The sequence below is a fragment of the Prinia subflava genome, chromosome 1, assembly GCF_021018805.1.
Source record: "Prinia subflava isolate CZ2003 ecotype Zambia chromosome 1, Cam_Psub_1.2, whole genome shotgun sequence".
Classification (NCBI taxonomy): Eukaryota; Metazoa; Chordata; class Aves; order Passeriformes; family Cisticolidae; genus Prinia; species Prinia subflava.
Genome location: NC_086247.1, coordinates 9,355,074 through 9,371,693, shown reverse-complemented (window position 1 = coordinate 9,371,693; position 16,620 = coordinate 9,355,074). Strand labels below are relative to the sequence as shown.

The 16,620-nt window shown below is 41.7% G+C and overlaps 1 protein-coding gene across 5 annotated transcripts in view; it reads right to left on the bottom strand.

The window, feature by feature from the left end:
* The window catches only part of CYRIB (CYFIP related Rac1 interactor B), a 96,748-nt gene that overhangs the window by 63,117 nt on the left and 17,011 nt on the right, over positions 1 to 16,620 (bottom strand). For 2 of the 5 annotated variants that reach the window (XM_063411660.1, XM_063411411.1), the window contains exon 1: positions 12,804 to 13,016. The exons of 2 other annotated variants lie outside the window; for them this stretch is intronic. The gene's annotated coding sequence lies outside the window, so the exon portion shown is untranslated. Of the gene's footprint in view, positions 1 to 12,803; positions 13,019 to 16,620 lie in introns of those variants that run through there. One more of the 5 variants, XM_063411481.1, reaches the window with a different exon arrangement.

Sequence of the window (16,620 nt, the reverse complement as noted above, 5' to 3'; positions counted from 1 at the left end):
GCCTTACTTCCTCTGTTCTAACAACAGCAACACCACTGGGCTAACATGGGTAAGTTCACTGGTTACAACTACTACAAGCCCACAAGTTGTTTGTTTGAAGTCTGGACCAGTTTCACAAACCTGTTTTGTGTGGCCCAACCAGCACACAGGCTGGGGCAAGCAGAACTGTGAACTTAAGTGAGTCCAAGTTTTAGACGACTACTTGTATTTATGCAATAGACTACTACAGTTCATTTCATCACACTGAAATGGATGGACCTTTTCAAATCACCTACCCTGCACACCTCTATGACCAGAACAATTAGGCAACTGGGATTAGAGTATCTCACTCAACAACAACAACAACAAAGAATTAAATAATATCTCAGATCAGCTGGTACAGCTGTTTCTACTGCATACTCCATCTATTGAATTCTGAAAAAAGTATTTGCATATCCCAGCGTATTTCTTATCATGTTTTTAAACATGTATTTTATATTGATGTATTATAAATAGTATGTTTACAAATATTATGCACTAGAATATGCTTTTCTATCCAAACCTTACAGTGAGTCAGAAGCTGGGCCATGAGACAGATGCAAATATAATTTTCTTACAAATACGATAAGCAGATAGAATTGATCCCCTATTACCAGGCAAATAGACAAGATAACACATTCCCATCCTTTCTGTTCTGGGTAAGTCAAAGGTACTGATATTACTGTTTCAATCTTTATACATGCAGCAGTTTTCTACAAACACAAGTTAGACAAAATACATGCAAGTCAATAGTAAGAGGTGCAAGTCTCATTAAGATGGGATAGGTCTGGGGCTGAACCTTCACAAGTGTTTTCCAAAACAATTTCTTTGAAGTGTAGCTAGCTATTAAAACAACAATGCAGCATGTTTAAAAACCATGACCATACTATTTCTATTTAAAGATTAAATCAGTCCCACTTCATAAGGCACAGAAAGTCAACTACTTGGCACAGGTACTACAGGCAAAGGAGGTACCAATCACTAAATTTCCAGGCTGAGGACATGGCTACTGTGCAGAGACAAACTTACCCTACAGGCTTCCTTTAGTAAGAAACCTACAAAATTTGGAGGCAGAAGGATATTGACTCCACCTAAGAAAAAAATACTACCTTTTTTCAAACTTGTTCAAGAAAAATGACAAAAGCCAAAACAGATTTTCAGAATTACTGCCATGTAACTAAGCAATGCATAAATGTATTTCATTGTAAAATCTCGGGTAGTAGATGCTGAATTTAGTTCTTTCCAAATGATACTAGAAAAGTTTGAAGTATTGACCTTGAAGATCAATTTCACTGCAAAAGTAAGATTTTTTTTTTCTGGAAGCACTGCTTTGGAAAAGAGTAGTATCTCATGGCTCCTCACAAACAAGAAAAATTTGCTTCTGCACTACAAACTTACCCAGACCCAAAAGGAGTATTTGTCAGAAATCCAAACCAGACCACTACAGTCTGCCCCAATTACAAGTACTGAGAAACCCTGAGAACCAACAAAAAGGGAGAAAAGGAAGAAAGAAAAAAAAGAAAGGAAGCCATGTCCTATTCAACAAGCCATCCCCCATTCCAAAGCACAGTTCAAAGAAAACCTCTCTGGACTCCTGGCCTGACTGGCCCTGCATTCAGAACTGATAAACACCTTCTCCATCAGGAGCAGGGGGCTTGGAACTAGGTGATCCTTAAGGTCCCTTCCAACCCTAACCATTCTACGATTCTACGAAAAAAACAAAAGTTCAAACACAAAATCCAAACAACTTCCTTTTCAGGCAGCTTTGCAGAGGTTTGCAGAGGTGATTACAAATATTAATGATGCTAAGTTAAAGAAGCAGTAGGATAACAACAGACTTACTGTACTACTCTATTACACTCTACTAGTAGCTCTTTTTAGTTGATCTTTCTGGTTTAGGAGCATTCAGGGGAAGTACAAAGCACAGAAAATAATGACTGGTAAGAGCAAAAGAAAACACAAAGAATGCTATCTATGTCAGATATTTCCTGAAATACAAGCAAGAAGAGCCTTTTACGTAAGTGCTAAATAAAAGATGATAAGGAAGGACAGAGCAGTGAGAGTGAAACCATCCAAGCAGATGTAAAACAAGAGCATGAACCCCACCTTCCAGTCACTTCTATTCCAGCACTGCAGGCAGGACACAGCCTGCACATTTCCGCTCCGAGGCAGCCCTGCCACAGCAGCCTCAGCAATTTGTGCAGCAGGGCACGGCTGACAGCAGCAAGGCACAGATGATGTTACACACAACAACCGCCTGATGAGAGAGAAAAGACTTCTACGAGGCGCCCTCCTTCAGTGAAGGGCAGCAGATGAAGTGTAGAAATTCATACTCTGGGACTGCCTAAGGCAAGGGGAAAAAAGCACACCTTAAATAAACCAGTTTTAAATCGAGTAAAAAGCTACACACAAGCACTTTGAAGAATTAGGATATTTATAAAGCACTATGATGACTCCTTAGACATATCTAACAAGGCTTTCACTCACTGTCTTCAACTTTTTTTCTGTCTCTGGACTTCCAAAAAGTTGTAGCGTAAGCTAGAACACTGTCCTTGAAGAGAGATACGCTGAAGTACCAACACAAAATGGCTTATCTTTCTTGTGATTAAGTTATGAAGTAATATCTTGAACTGTGAAATTAAATTTGTGCTCATTTACAATGCAACAAAAACATAATACCAATCCTTTTGCAGAGAACAGCATTTTGCCAAGTAAATACTTTTTGTTGTTTTTTTGTTGGGCTTTTTTTTTTTTTCAAACACTGATTCAGAACCAGGAAACAGACCACAGCACAACAATTGTTCTTTTCATTTTAAAGAAAACGTTTGACTTTCAACATGCTTTTTTTTAACATGCTAAAATACTAAGACCAAAGATAACATGTTCTCTGAGGAAGTAAAAGCTTTGTAACTGTGGAAGCTAAACACAAATTACTGGAACTTAGTAAGTGATTTTTAGTTCCTTCACTGAAGCTATGGCATAGATATCAAAACCACAAAATTATGCAGTACTGAACCATTCTAGCAATGTTGTAAATCCAACACATTGTGAGAAATCAAACTTTATTGTACACAGCATTTTTTATTTCCTGACAACTGTCAGCAACACACAAGGCCTGCTGAGGGAGTGTGTGCATGTTTGTCCCCTGGCAGGGATGACCTGCCCTCACCAGATGGAACACAAGCATAAGGAAAGGCTGTATCACTCCTATACCAAAACAGGGGCTTAAAGTCACTGAAGTATTTTGACCAATAATTAAAATATTAGATTCCTAAAAGTTCATGTGAGTTCTACATCAGCTCAAATTTGCTTTGGATACAAACTGCCCTGCTTGAGCAGTGTCTTGAGACACAATCCAGCTGACTATCTGCACGGTGTGCAGACACACCAAGCACATGGGTGCACGTGTGGTGTTACAGATTTACACACACAAAAATCTATACACACACACAGAGTAACTAGTGTCACTAGATACACACTATATCACTTTATTGCTTTCCATCCTCTGGAGACAGATGGTTTTTGATTAAGTTTTTTTATTAGGTTGGTTGCTTTTTTTCCCCCTTTTAAATAAAGTTTTGTCATGACTGTACTTCCTTTTTAATGCTGCTACTCCAGCTCTATCCTGACTCACCCACACGTAGCTATGCTTCAGCATGTTGCAGTTCGTGTTCTTTTATAAAGTGTCACTACAATTCTTACTTGAACTGAAGAGACTTAAATTGAATAAATCCACCCACAGAGGTAAAGGTGGGCAGAGCTGAGAGATCACATAACTAAACACACAAAAAGCCTACATAAGGCCAGAAACAGCACCTGAGGTTCTAATTATTTAAAAACTTTGTTTGTGTGTCCTTTTCCACATGAAAGTGCCTCAGGTTTGAACACCAATCTCTGTCACATTCCCAGTATCACACAAGAAGTCAGCTGTGCTTCTGAGAAACCCAGATTGACTCTTGAGATCAAAAGCACTCCTATGATCATTCCCTTCTCTAACTCAGTCCTGAAGAGAGATTTGCTACCAGTGAATGCCACATTTTCAAGACAGAGAAAGTTTCCACCAATTTTTTTCTATAGCAGAAGTATTTCTTGTCCTCCAGGCCGAAAAGCTGGCCAGCCAAATATTAACTGAACATAAACCAACACAGTAGGCCTGCTAAGAAAAGGCAAAACCCCACAGCTCTATCAGCAGAGACTACTGGTCTTTTCTTTACCCTTTTTTCTTCCTTTTTTTTTTTTTTTTTTTTTTTTTGGAAAAAGACACCCTATATAATTTTCTAACCAGAATAAACTTAATTCATAGTATTTTTATTTAGAAAGAAGCTTCCAAGAAAAACTGAATTATGAGCATGATTCAAAATAAAAATAAATAAAAAAATTAAAACACACACACCATGAAAAACCCCAAGTGGGTAGCAAAACGTTTTTTACCACTCCTTCTACTGACAAAAGAAACAGCAGTACTTTTATAAGTATATAAGCAGTACTTATAAGTATAAAAGCAGTACTTTTATACTTCTTACCTTGGTTGATACAGTTTTATTCCTATAGAGAAACTCAAGAAGCCATAAGAGTCTCCAAACCAGAAAGAACTTAGGGGTGCAGTGGTGACAGAAGGACAGAACTGTCAAACTAAACAAACAAGTTGAGCAATGTGAACAACTGAGAGACTCCCACCAGAAAAACACAGCTCATCCCCTCCTTCCCTCACCATAAAGCCAAGAAAGGAATTCATTGCCCACAATTCTGTTAATTGGGCTGCAACACCACTTCAACTTCTCCATAACATCTAAACACCAAGTAGGTGTCTTTTTACACCGTGTGCCAGTTTGGCCCTAAAGCTGTGTGAATACAGCACACACAGGAACACATCAATACCAAACCTTAAAGGAGCTGCTAACACCAGAGCACAAGTTCTCCAGAGTCACACAGCCCCGGAATCAACACTTCCTCATTTCTCTGAGCAAGCAACATAGTTACAAAAGAAGAAACTAGAAACAACTTTGCCTTTTTGAATGGCCATGTCCTGCTGCTGCAATAACCAGCAGGACCTGGAGCTCTGCCTTGTTCTCCCATTCGATTGGACCAGCCCAAAGAGAATCCCAACACAAGAAATACGTGTGAGGTTAGAATTCACTTCTAAAAGGGAATCATAGTAACAGAAAAGTAGCAAGTTCTATGGGGATGTGGTTGCAATATGTAAAGCAGTCTAAAAGTGTCAGGTTACAGTCATTTCTAACCATGCAAAACTAACTGAACTTCTCTTCTCCGTGCCTTTACTCCTCGTGTAAAATAGGAAGCAAACTACTTCCTCATCTGACTAGATCATTCTGATAATAAATAACTTTACAGAAAGCAGCACCAGAGGAAATGAACTGCTTCTCTGGAGCAATCCAGCAAGAGCATGGTGCAGTCTAAAGCAATGAAGACTATTGAACACTACGTTGATGGAACTAGCACCAGACACTTGGGGAGATGAAGCAAGGTATTAATGGAAGAAATGGCCTGCAATTATGCATTAATGGCTGCTCGCTCTCTGCAACTTCTGGACTTTTGAGCACAGCTTCACAGCCAAACAGTACAAAATCTTAACCAGGAGAAGAGCCCAGACAATTTATCTTCATAGTGACATAGCTCATGACCAGAATCAGAACCATTTGCTATTTTTACCATTCAGAGAAACATATTAAGCTAAAGTGGTGAGGACATGTTGGCTACTAATGGCAATGGACAAAACTCTGTTTATTTCACTGTAGTCCCTCCCTTACAGATATTCTAACTCTGCTTTTACCATCACAAGTTCCTCGTCCAACAGACCTATCTGCCTTCTTTACAAACTTCTAGCTTCTACCCTTACTACTGTCCACATTTCCCTGCCCACCAACTCTCTTTTATGTATCTTCTTTGTCCAGCAAGTCCTCATTTTCCTTGATGTCCCCAAGATGCTGGGTGAGAGGCAGCATCATTCCTACACACTCCCTCAGTACTGACCAATACTTTCCACACAGCCAGAGAGCTCACAACCCAACCTCTCTGCTGGTTTATCATCAGCGTGGGTCTAACTCAGTCCCAGATTCTAATTAATACTCTTCCCTGCTTTTAACTCAAAGCAAGTTGCTCCTCCTCCTAGGTAATTTGCCATCTCTCCTCACCTCAGCTGTCCTCTCCATCCAAACCCACTTCTTCTTCCATGCTGCCTGCCTGGATACATGTTTATTAGAGCATGAGTTTTCATAGGACTGTAATGGGGTCAAACTGAGGCCCATTCTGGGCTAGGGACAGGGAGAAAAGCAACGCAAGAGGCATCAGCCCTGCAAAAACACTCTGCTCTAAAGCACAGACACACTAGAGTTATTTGAAGAGCTGTCAAATTTTAAGACTCCCATTACAACATCTGTTCCCAAGCTTCACTTTTGGCAGTTACGAAATCGTTTAACTGAAATTCCTTTGAAAACCTGACACAATATTAACATCAATATTATGTCACACTCAAAATATTAGGTCTTAATCAATAGTCTCTTACACTGCCATTTACTAGACTCTACTGCCAGTCATACCTACAGGAGTTTCCTATTGGGTCACAATTCTACCCTGTGTTTATTAAGAAGCCAGAGACAGAGAATAATGGTTCCCCCATAAAAACTTTGAACACTGCTAAAACCGTAAACTTCAGAAGAGCGAGGAAAACAGCTTGGGCTTCATTATACTAGTTGAAAGTTCTTGTAGGATTGCCCTCAAAACCTCAAGGTTGGAAATATCAACTAGATTATGCTATTCTGTTACTCCTGCTAAGAAATTAATTCAGTTCTGAACTCCCGAGATGCAAAGGTAAGAACAGATAAAGCATTTACTATTTTAGTTCTTAGGAGAACATAACTTTATTTAGTCAATTATACATGGGAAGAAGCAAAGTAGCCATACCAAAAAAAATTCAAAACCATCATAACAATTCAATTGCCTGTTCAGCTGACAAATCCACATCTCCTCACACAGAAGCAGGAAATCTAAACTCGGAATCAATTAACTGCCTCCATAAGCAATCCTTATACAATGCTCTCTCTTGTTTGTATGATCTTCATTTATATAAAAGGTCAGCATTTTTATCTTTGAAATGAAGCCTCATGAAGTCTAGTGATTACTTATTTCACTTTCACCTTTGAAGGGAACAGTTTCAAGTAACTGTATGTCTCAGCACATAAAAGGTGCAAATACAACAAGAAATGAACTGCCTTTTCATGCCCAGAATGCACTTTGCCTAAGAATTTTCACTTTCAAGGACACTAAACAGGAAGGTTTCGTTTAAACAACAAAACCCCCAAGAAAATAAACAAAAAACCAAACAAACAAAAAGAAAAAAATCCTGCTATGAATGTATTTCTTATTAATTCTTACAGCTTTCTTTTTTCAGAATAACAGTGCTAGAATTCAGAAAACTGTCTGGTTTGGGGATTTTTGTTTTTGTTTTTTTATTCAGTAGAGGGTCAAACTGATTTGTACATCAGAAGCTGAAACAAACATCTTTGTTGTGCAACACAAAAAGGCAAGAAATCTGTTTCCCTGAGGATGTTACCCTCAAAACTGCTGTAATAAAAAGGAGAATGAGCCATCATCCAGTGCCACACCTGACTGGGAGAATACACAATTAAATCTGACTTTTGAAGTTATTCAACTGCTACAGCCACTAGACACAGAAACGGGGCTTTCCAGTCACCTAATTTACAACTAGGGCTCCTAGGAACTCATCTATTACCTCGTGTAGTACACCAGAAAAAGTTACTCACGCTAACACTCCATTTAATTTAATCATCTAGTACTGAAGGAGAACCAGAATTGCCTCATGGCTGAATTTAAGAGTCTTTTGAACTACGCCAGTTAAACTGAATTTGCTCACAGAACTGCCTCCTGCTACCAGGGAAAATGTAAGCCCTGTAGTCTGAAGTAAAAAATGCTTTTAAAAATGTATCTAGGACAGCGTTCTGCTGTACTTTCTTATATATAAAGTGATTACCAATATAACTTGGGGGTTTTCTTGCCTGGTGGACACCAATTTCAGGTAAAGCATTTGCTGATGGAATCAGCCTCCCAGATAAATGTATTAACTGCCTACAGGATCGAGCTTTAGGTTTTGGTGTGGGTGGCAGACAGAAGGCCTGTTTTGCAAGGCATGCTATTTTTGTAGCTACAGCCACACCAAAGTGAATGCAGTCAAATCTCACAAGCTAAGCTGTCCCAGACCCAGTCACACTGTTTGCACAGGGACCACCTGGGAATCCCAAGTGCCGCAGATATAAGCCAGAGAATCAGTCCAACACTTAGTAATCAAGACCACAAACCATACAGCATTTTCACTGAACAGGAGTAAAAGAATAAAAATATATCCTCCCATACAAACATTATTACAGAGAACTAGTTCTATACACTTGAGGATTGTATGGAAGTACAATCTCTTCATTTCAGAGATATTTAGTCCCCACTTTTTCCTACAGTCTCACAATGATTTCACGTAGTAGAAAAAAAAAATGGCAGGTTTGGTCAGTCAGATACCATTCCCCAAAAGCATTATCAGAACTTTAGGTTAGTGCAAAGAAGGCAAACAACAGCCTTTCCCAAGACACACAAATTAGTGAATACTTGTCTAGGTACTAGAATCATAAAAATTATTTTTCTACCTGCTGCAAAAGCAATCCTAAGGAACACTCAAAAATAATAAGTCTGGAACCAAAAGTACTTTTACAAATCAATTACATGGACAGCATTAACACTGTCAGAGTTAACCAGAAATAAACTACTAAACATTTCATCAATAACATCATATTCAATAGCAACAGTAAATGAAGAGGGCAGCATAACCAGACTACAAAGGTTGTAACAACAGATCTGAGTTCATAAACCACAAACAGACTGAGCAGGACAGGGTCAGCCCTTACCTCACAACAATGACTGTCTTACAACTATCCTGAAATTCAAATGATCATGAGTGAAAAGCCAAAGAATGCATCATTTTCCCCACACCTTTCAATTATGCTTTGCCTGTAACTAGTTTCACTGCTTCCACAGTGAAGGTATTCTCTGTACATCAGGCTTTCACGTGACAGAGAGGACAAAATGCCATTTCCAAAAAGCAGAATGCAATTAAAACCACAGGGGATAGGGAACACAGGAGGAGAAAGTACTTTCAGCTTTACCTAGTGGATTCTAAAACTGCTCATTGTTTATTGTTAGTTTCTGTCAAGCTCTGCTGTTTATATGATTGCAATACACGTATCTCCAGTAAGCACTGGAACTGCAAATGTAACTAAGTAAACTAAGCAAATGTAAAACGGTGCCTATGTAAGAGCCATTACTCTCAGCACATTTGAGACAGTTGGAAACACTCTGCCAGCTGCAGCAGCCAACTTGTGGCACTCAAGAGAACATTCCTGAATCACAGAGGGAGGGAAATTGAGGTGATTTTATAAGAGATCCTGAAATTAAAGGCAATCAAATAAGCCCCTGTCTTTGTAAACATGAAGAGAAATGCAGATTTCTCTGCATTGGGTAGAGGTGTTAAATTTTCCATGATCACAAGGAAGAAAATGCTGATATGCCTAAGTAAAGTTTACGTGGCCGTAGATTAATAATAAAGGAAAATCTAAGAGGTCTGCAAGAGGACCATCCATTTAGTTAAAAGTGTTCTTGATGTATGCAAATAAACGGGAGTAGAAAAGACATCAAATGGTACATACAAGTGGCCAATATTAACAGCTGGAAAAGGATTTGAAGTCATTCTTACCCTGCCTAACTGATGCATGTATTTCAGGTGCCACAGCTAGCAACCAGTGCCAACGCTTCAGGGTCCCCAGTGCTCAACTCTTTCCAATCCAAGCAGCGCTGCCTTTATATCCCCCATCCCCAAACTCTCATCACCTCTGAAGCCCTTTTGACAGTCTGGAGGGGTTCAGTTGGACCAAAATGACCACCAGGATGACTCCCTGCATCCTGCTCCTAAGCACAGGAGCTGGCACTGGCATTCAAGCCTTGTGTGGAGTCAGCACATACACTCACATGAGCTGCATGCCTTGCCTATAGCACATTTGCTTGACAGCTGACAATCCATGAGATGCAATTTGACAATACTCAAAATATTTCGGATTTCAAGATGAATTTTCAAACATTTTTACGATGAATGTGTCTCATAAAATTGATTTGTAATGTACTTCAGGGTAGTTAACATTACCTTAATGAACAGGATCATTCTTCTCAAATTATGCCCATCTATGTCAATGACAGAAACTCTTGGTACAGTTAAAGAGAACAAGCCTTTAGGTAGGACAGGCAAACGTGACAACCTTGACTTACACTAGTGCCACCATTTCCTAAAAATCACCACACAAATGAACTACAACAGCTACACACAAACCAGTTTAAAAAACAAATCCCACTCCCTGCACACAAGCTTTAATTTTGCCTGTCTACATCAAGATATGCATTGGTTCCATCTATGCCCCCAGCAGGCAGGCAGGAACAAGAAAAAGGGGACTGCAGGCTGTTTGTGTGTCTGTATTCTCCAAAATACACAGCAAGAGGAGAAAAAAATCTGCATTTATGTTTACTGTGCCAAAGAAGCTGCAGAAATCCAAAGTGGCCCCTACATATGCTTTTCCAAATGACAGAGACAATTTCTGTTCCTGTATTACTCAATAATTCAGCAGTTTGCAATCCAAATATTCCCTGTCCTTCTGTCTCTTTACAGTATTAATTCCAAACGTTTAGTAAGCACTGTTAGAGTTCTAGTGACAGACACCTTAAGGTGTCCCCATAAGTGTCTTTAAACTATTGCATTCAATTAATTTAACAATAAATTCTTTTGCAAATATATATAACTACTGATAGACCCAATAAAAAAAGTTTCCTTTTTTCTCTTTATCAAGAGATAGATTAAGACTAACACAAAGCCCAGATAAAGGGACAGAATAGTTTTGTATGCAAGAAGAGAACTGCCTGACACCAGGTTTCCACAGCCAGTGCAGGGAAGGTTTCACAGGAAGAGGCAGAGACTTTCAGAAGACAAACTCTCCTGTAATCTGTCCCCTCAGGTGGCCCCAGCTAAACTGCAAACAAGGAAGAAAATCTAGAGCACCTGATGACAAATGGAAGTTGTATAACAGATGGGATCAAATTCATTCCATACTTTCATATAATTGTGGTATTTCTTGACAGGGATATTTTAAAACAGAACCTGGGATCACTTCTTTCCACAGCCCCTGCTCTCAGACAGCTAATATATGCAATAACAAATCTGACAGTCTGACTGGGATAAAAAGCTATCTTCTCTCCTACTCAAAGCTTCTGTTTCAACAATAGAATACTCTCTGTATGCCAGGCAAGAAACAATCCCAACTTCACTTAACAGCAGCATCTTATTCATGTGGTTTAGGATTTTGCTGTTAAGCTTGCCACACAGAACCAAAGACACATTCTGCAAAACAACACACCTTGCTGAGCAAAGATACTTGTCAGGGGGAACCTTTTAAGTCTGAATCCATGTTCCACAACCTTGACAACAGTAATCTCAGGCTATTTACTGTCCAACACCCAAATCTGCCACAACCTACAACAGAAAATGCTGATTAACTAAAAGACGTATTTAAAGTCCAAGGAATCAGAGCACAAATAAAAAGGATTGTGTGTCAATGAGGGGGGGGGAGAGAATTTGAGCAAAAGAAACTTTGCAATTTTTACCACTAGAAATAGTAATAAGGAAGAACCCAGATTACCAGATCGATCTAGAAAATGTTTTACTGGTTTGAGGATTAACATATATGCTAATGTACACTTGTATTTCCATATTATGTTACCAGAAACTCAGAATGATAGATCTGAAATGTTAGTAAGACTCCACTATCACAGCAGTATGACAGCTGTCACACTGTTGCTGACATTTGGATCCAGGATGCTGATGCTGTGGAACAGATAAAGAAAAAAAAAAAACTCCAGAAACCTTTATAACACAGTCTCTTGATTTCTCTGGGGTCTCATATGTTTCTGTGAAGAAACTTCTTGTATTTTTTTGCCGAGTGAGATATGACACCAGATTAAAAAGTAACAAAAAATTAAGTTGCAGGCGTCCTTATTCTCGAATTACATGGGAGAAAATTATAATGCAATTAAAATTTGATGTTATCGGCTATATAATGAATAGGTTAAAAACAACACTCTCCTGTTATAGACTCCCAATTCATCTTAACCCCACCTGGAATTGCAGCCCCAGCAGCAGGGCGCTGCACACAAACCTGCAGGATACACTGTACCCATGACAAATCTGCAACGATGCCTGTATTCCGCCGAACCCGCTGCGTGTTCAGCCACCCTCCGAAAGCTGCAGCTGTCCCTGCCAGAGCTCTCCCGCTCCCGTTATCCATTAACACTGTCACCGCATCCCGCGGCACTACCTGCATCCCGGGGAGCCGCCCGCGCTCGCACCGGGCGCGGACCGGACCCTGTGCCCGCCACAGGGGGAAGGAGGCGCCGGGGAAGCCCAAGGCAGGGCGGCCGGTCCCCGGTGACCCGCGTGGTTCCCCCGCGCCCCGGGGCCCCTCCTCGGCGTGCGGGGGGAAGCGGTGGCGGGACGGGAGAAGTTGCGAAGCGCCGGGGGAGCGGGGAGAGCAACAGCTGGGGCCGGGCGGGGAACGGGGGCCCCGCGGGAACGGGGCGGGGGTCGCGCCGCCGGCGCCGAGGGAACGCGGGGGATGCAGCGGCGAGCGCCCCGCCCGGCCCCTCCCGCCCTCCGCGCTGCTGGCACTCACCGAGCCGCCCCGCGCGGGCGATGCGGGACCGGGATCCGGAGCGGGACCGGGATCGGGATCGGGAGCGGAGCCGCCGCCTCCCCCGCTCGGCCGGAGCAGCGACGGAGCGGCGCGCGCGGGTGGCGGGAGCGCGCCGGGAGCGCGCGCGGGCGGCGGGAGCGCGCGCGGGGAGGGGGGGGCGGGGGGGGAGCGGCCGCACAGCTCCGCGGGCACCGGCCGTGCGGGCGGGCGTGCGCTGACCCGGATGTACCGGGGGGGGCGGCCAGCAGCAGGTGACTGCGCAAGCGCGCCCCGCCGCCAGCGCACTGCGCATGCACCTGCTTCGACTCCCAGTGTCTCGGGCACGGGCGGGGGAGCGAAAGAGAGGCGGGCGGGCGAGGCGGCGAGTGGGGCAACTCCTTAAAGGGGCCGCCGTCCCCCCCAGCCCTCAGGAACAGCTCATTAAGGTCACTCAATCAACGCTAGTGATCGGCCCCTGAGGCTTCTGGTGCTTTTGGTGCTTTTAAAGGCCTGGCTCGGGGGTTTAAAGTGTTCGCAGTTGGCAAAGCCAGGTTGGGAAGGGAGATGGGGTGCTCCTTCTCTGGGAAAAGCTGGCTTAAAGCCGTTCAGAAATGTCTTCCCAGGTGGATCAAAGCAAAAATAAATAAATAATAATAATTAAAAAATATGGACAGTTCCATCCCTCAGTGAACACTGCCAGAGCCCCGTACCACTGCGCTCAGGCTGATCCTGGAACACTGTCCATCTCTTGAAAACGCAAAAGACATGCAAAATGTGTTTTAAAAGCACAAAAAACCTCACATGGGTTATTTACCCTGGAAAAAGGAGCCTCAGGGGGTACCTTATGGCTTTCTACAGCTCCCTGAAAGGAAGCTGTACTCAGGTGGGATCCAGTCTCTTCTCCCAAGTGCCAAGAGACAGTAAAATAGGAAATGGCTTCACATTGCACCAGGGAAGGTTTAGATTGGATATTAGGGAAAAAAAATCCTCCTCGAAAATTCCTCATAGGGTTGTCAAGGGTTGGAAGGCTGCCCATAAAAGTGGTGGAGTCACCATCACTGGAGGTGTTTATAGGACAGGTAAATGTGGCACTTGGGGACGTGGTTTAGTGGTGACTTTGATACAGGTTTATGGAAGGGCTCAGTGATCTGAAAGGTCTTCTCCAGCATAAATGAATCTAAATTTCTCTAAACACAAAAACATATTTTAAGAACATCCCATGGACTTAATTATGTGCTGTCTATGCAGGGCCAGGAGTGGGCCGCAATCTTCCTTGAGGGTTTCTTCCAACTCAGCGTATTCTGCGATTCTCTGATTTTATGATGGTTTCACCTTCCATATCACACCCTTGATTTTGGTATCCTCACACAGAGACAATGCACAGTCTGAACTGCTTCTCCTGCTTGGATAAATTTGCCAAAGCAGATGGATTGCACAAATACCTTGTTTTAGGGCTTGCTGCTTTAGTAATGTTCCACACGGACCTACTTAGAAAGAAAAAATTTACAAGTTCTGCTGGTTTTGTTTTGCCTTGTTTTTTTTTCTTAACGTAACCTGGAATCTAGACAATGCTTTTCTAAGTTTTGCCATAAGGTCTCACCCGGCCTTCACACTGAGCTATTCTGACACCAGGGGAAGTTCACAGCGCATTCAGTGAGGCTGCACTGGGAGCGGTTCAGGGACTGAGCTGAGCTCGGTCAGTAGTGTATGAACACTGCCAGGACAAACCTGCACCCTTGAATAGTAAAGCGTTATCAGTACAGCTGTAACCAAAGGATATTTCTCAATCTGAAAGTGACAACTAACCACCTCATAGTCCAACCACTTCTACTAGTTTCTCTTCAGAAGCCTGATAGCAGTTTGTTAAGTGCCAAATATTAGTGACTATCAGCTACCCCCAAGCCCAGTGAGAAAACCCCAAAATGAAAATAGCTCAGAGGTTTATTTATATGTCAATATATTTCTCTTTTTATTTTCATACCTACATATATGTTGACTTAATCTGATAAACTTAGTTTATATTTAACTTGTTAGGATTCAAGATATATGGATTGACTATGATAATTTTAAAATAGTCTAGCTAAAAGAGTATCCTGGGATATGAAGGAAGCTATTTGTGTGTACAGTTCAGCTGCAAAACCTGTTTGACGAACTCAAAGGAAATCACCACACTTGAGTTTTGGTCCTTGGGTAGCAGTCAGGCAAGACCAGGGCTGGTGCACCACATACCTGCCCACTGCCTTCACCCAAGCGGGGAAAGGGGAGTGCTCAGGCAGGCTCTGGAGGCTCTGGGAGGTTTGTACTGACTGGAGCAAACAGGGGAGATGGCAAAGAAGATATGAAAAAAGATTTTCACAGAAGCACCTTCAGCGGAATGACAGAAGTTCCAGGTCTGCCTGTGTGTGATTTGTGTAAATGGCTGAACAAATGCATGACATCTCTTTTCACTTCTGCCACAGAAAGGGTTTTTTTGCAGTGTATACAAATTTTGAGGTGTGAATCGATGCACACTCCTTCCTGAGATGAAGCAGGTCACTACCACATCCTCATCCTCTCTAAAGTCCTCAGAGCTTTAAAAGTCTGTGTGCCAGGCAGGAGGTGATCCAAGTCCCACTGAACTGAATTCAAGGGAAACAGAATTGTGCTCTGAGTTAATCTTGGACTCATTACCATTTGGGCTTAATAGAAACTGGGCTTAATAGAAAATAGAAATAGAAAAATAATATCACCCGTCATACCATAGAACTTTGTTCTGCTACACAGAACTAAAGAACTAGACACAATCAGCCTCAGGGATGAACAGTTTTTGTTGCTCATAACATTATAAAGCACTTGAGAATTGGCAGGGAGGGGCTAGACAAAGAAAATTTCCTACTTAAACCATGAGCAGCATATGTTTATGATAACATATACTCTTTAGAATTCTCCAAAATTTTAAGATACCTTTGATTTGGAGCTCACATCTTTCAGAAGTACAAGAATGCCCAACACTGAGCATCACTGATGCTTTAACAGGAGCTGCACACTAAGACATCCACATCCCACATAATAATTGAAGCATAAAAAATTATTGAACACTGTGGAAAATGCTGCATGACTAAAAAACCCAGCAATTTTCTATTAGTTCTGCCTTCACTTTTAATTTCTTAATTGTTTTTTCTGAATGCAAAATTATTTTACTAGGATATCACTGCAGTGAATATTAAAACTCCCCCCCAAATAAAAACAACCCCCCAAACAACAACAATAAAACAGAATTAAAGATTATATTTGTATGTTACTATCATATAATAAAAGAGTGGTAACAGAACATAACTGTTCCTATGCTGCTGAATGCCTGAGGATTATCTTGTTAGTAGGAGTGTTGGTGCCAGGTAGGTATATCTGACAGGAAAGAAAACAGGCCAGGACATTTTCATCAGGAAAAAATTAATAAGCTCCAAATGTACTCTTGGATGTATATGTATTGCATATATGTGTGTATACACCAGTGGCAAAAGATGACTTTATTTTGTGTATGGATGGCCAGATGGATAAGTAAAACCACAGGAGCAAAGCTGCCCTTAGGTGCTGTGCACTCTTGGGATACTTGGGTTACTTTTCAGCCTAATGGTAGCCTAGGGGAGAGAGTCCAAAGGGAAAAAGAAGTGACCAACACCCTGAGCCATGTGAACTCAGTGAGGACAATAGAGAGCCCTGACCACAGAAAGCAGCCTTGTTTGTTCTGGGGGGGAGGACAGCAATAGCTCTTCCATTACATGGATGAAAATAGAAAGTAAACATCCTATGGCTAAAGATTATTCTTTCAAAGAAATGG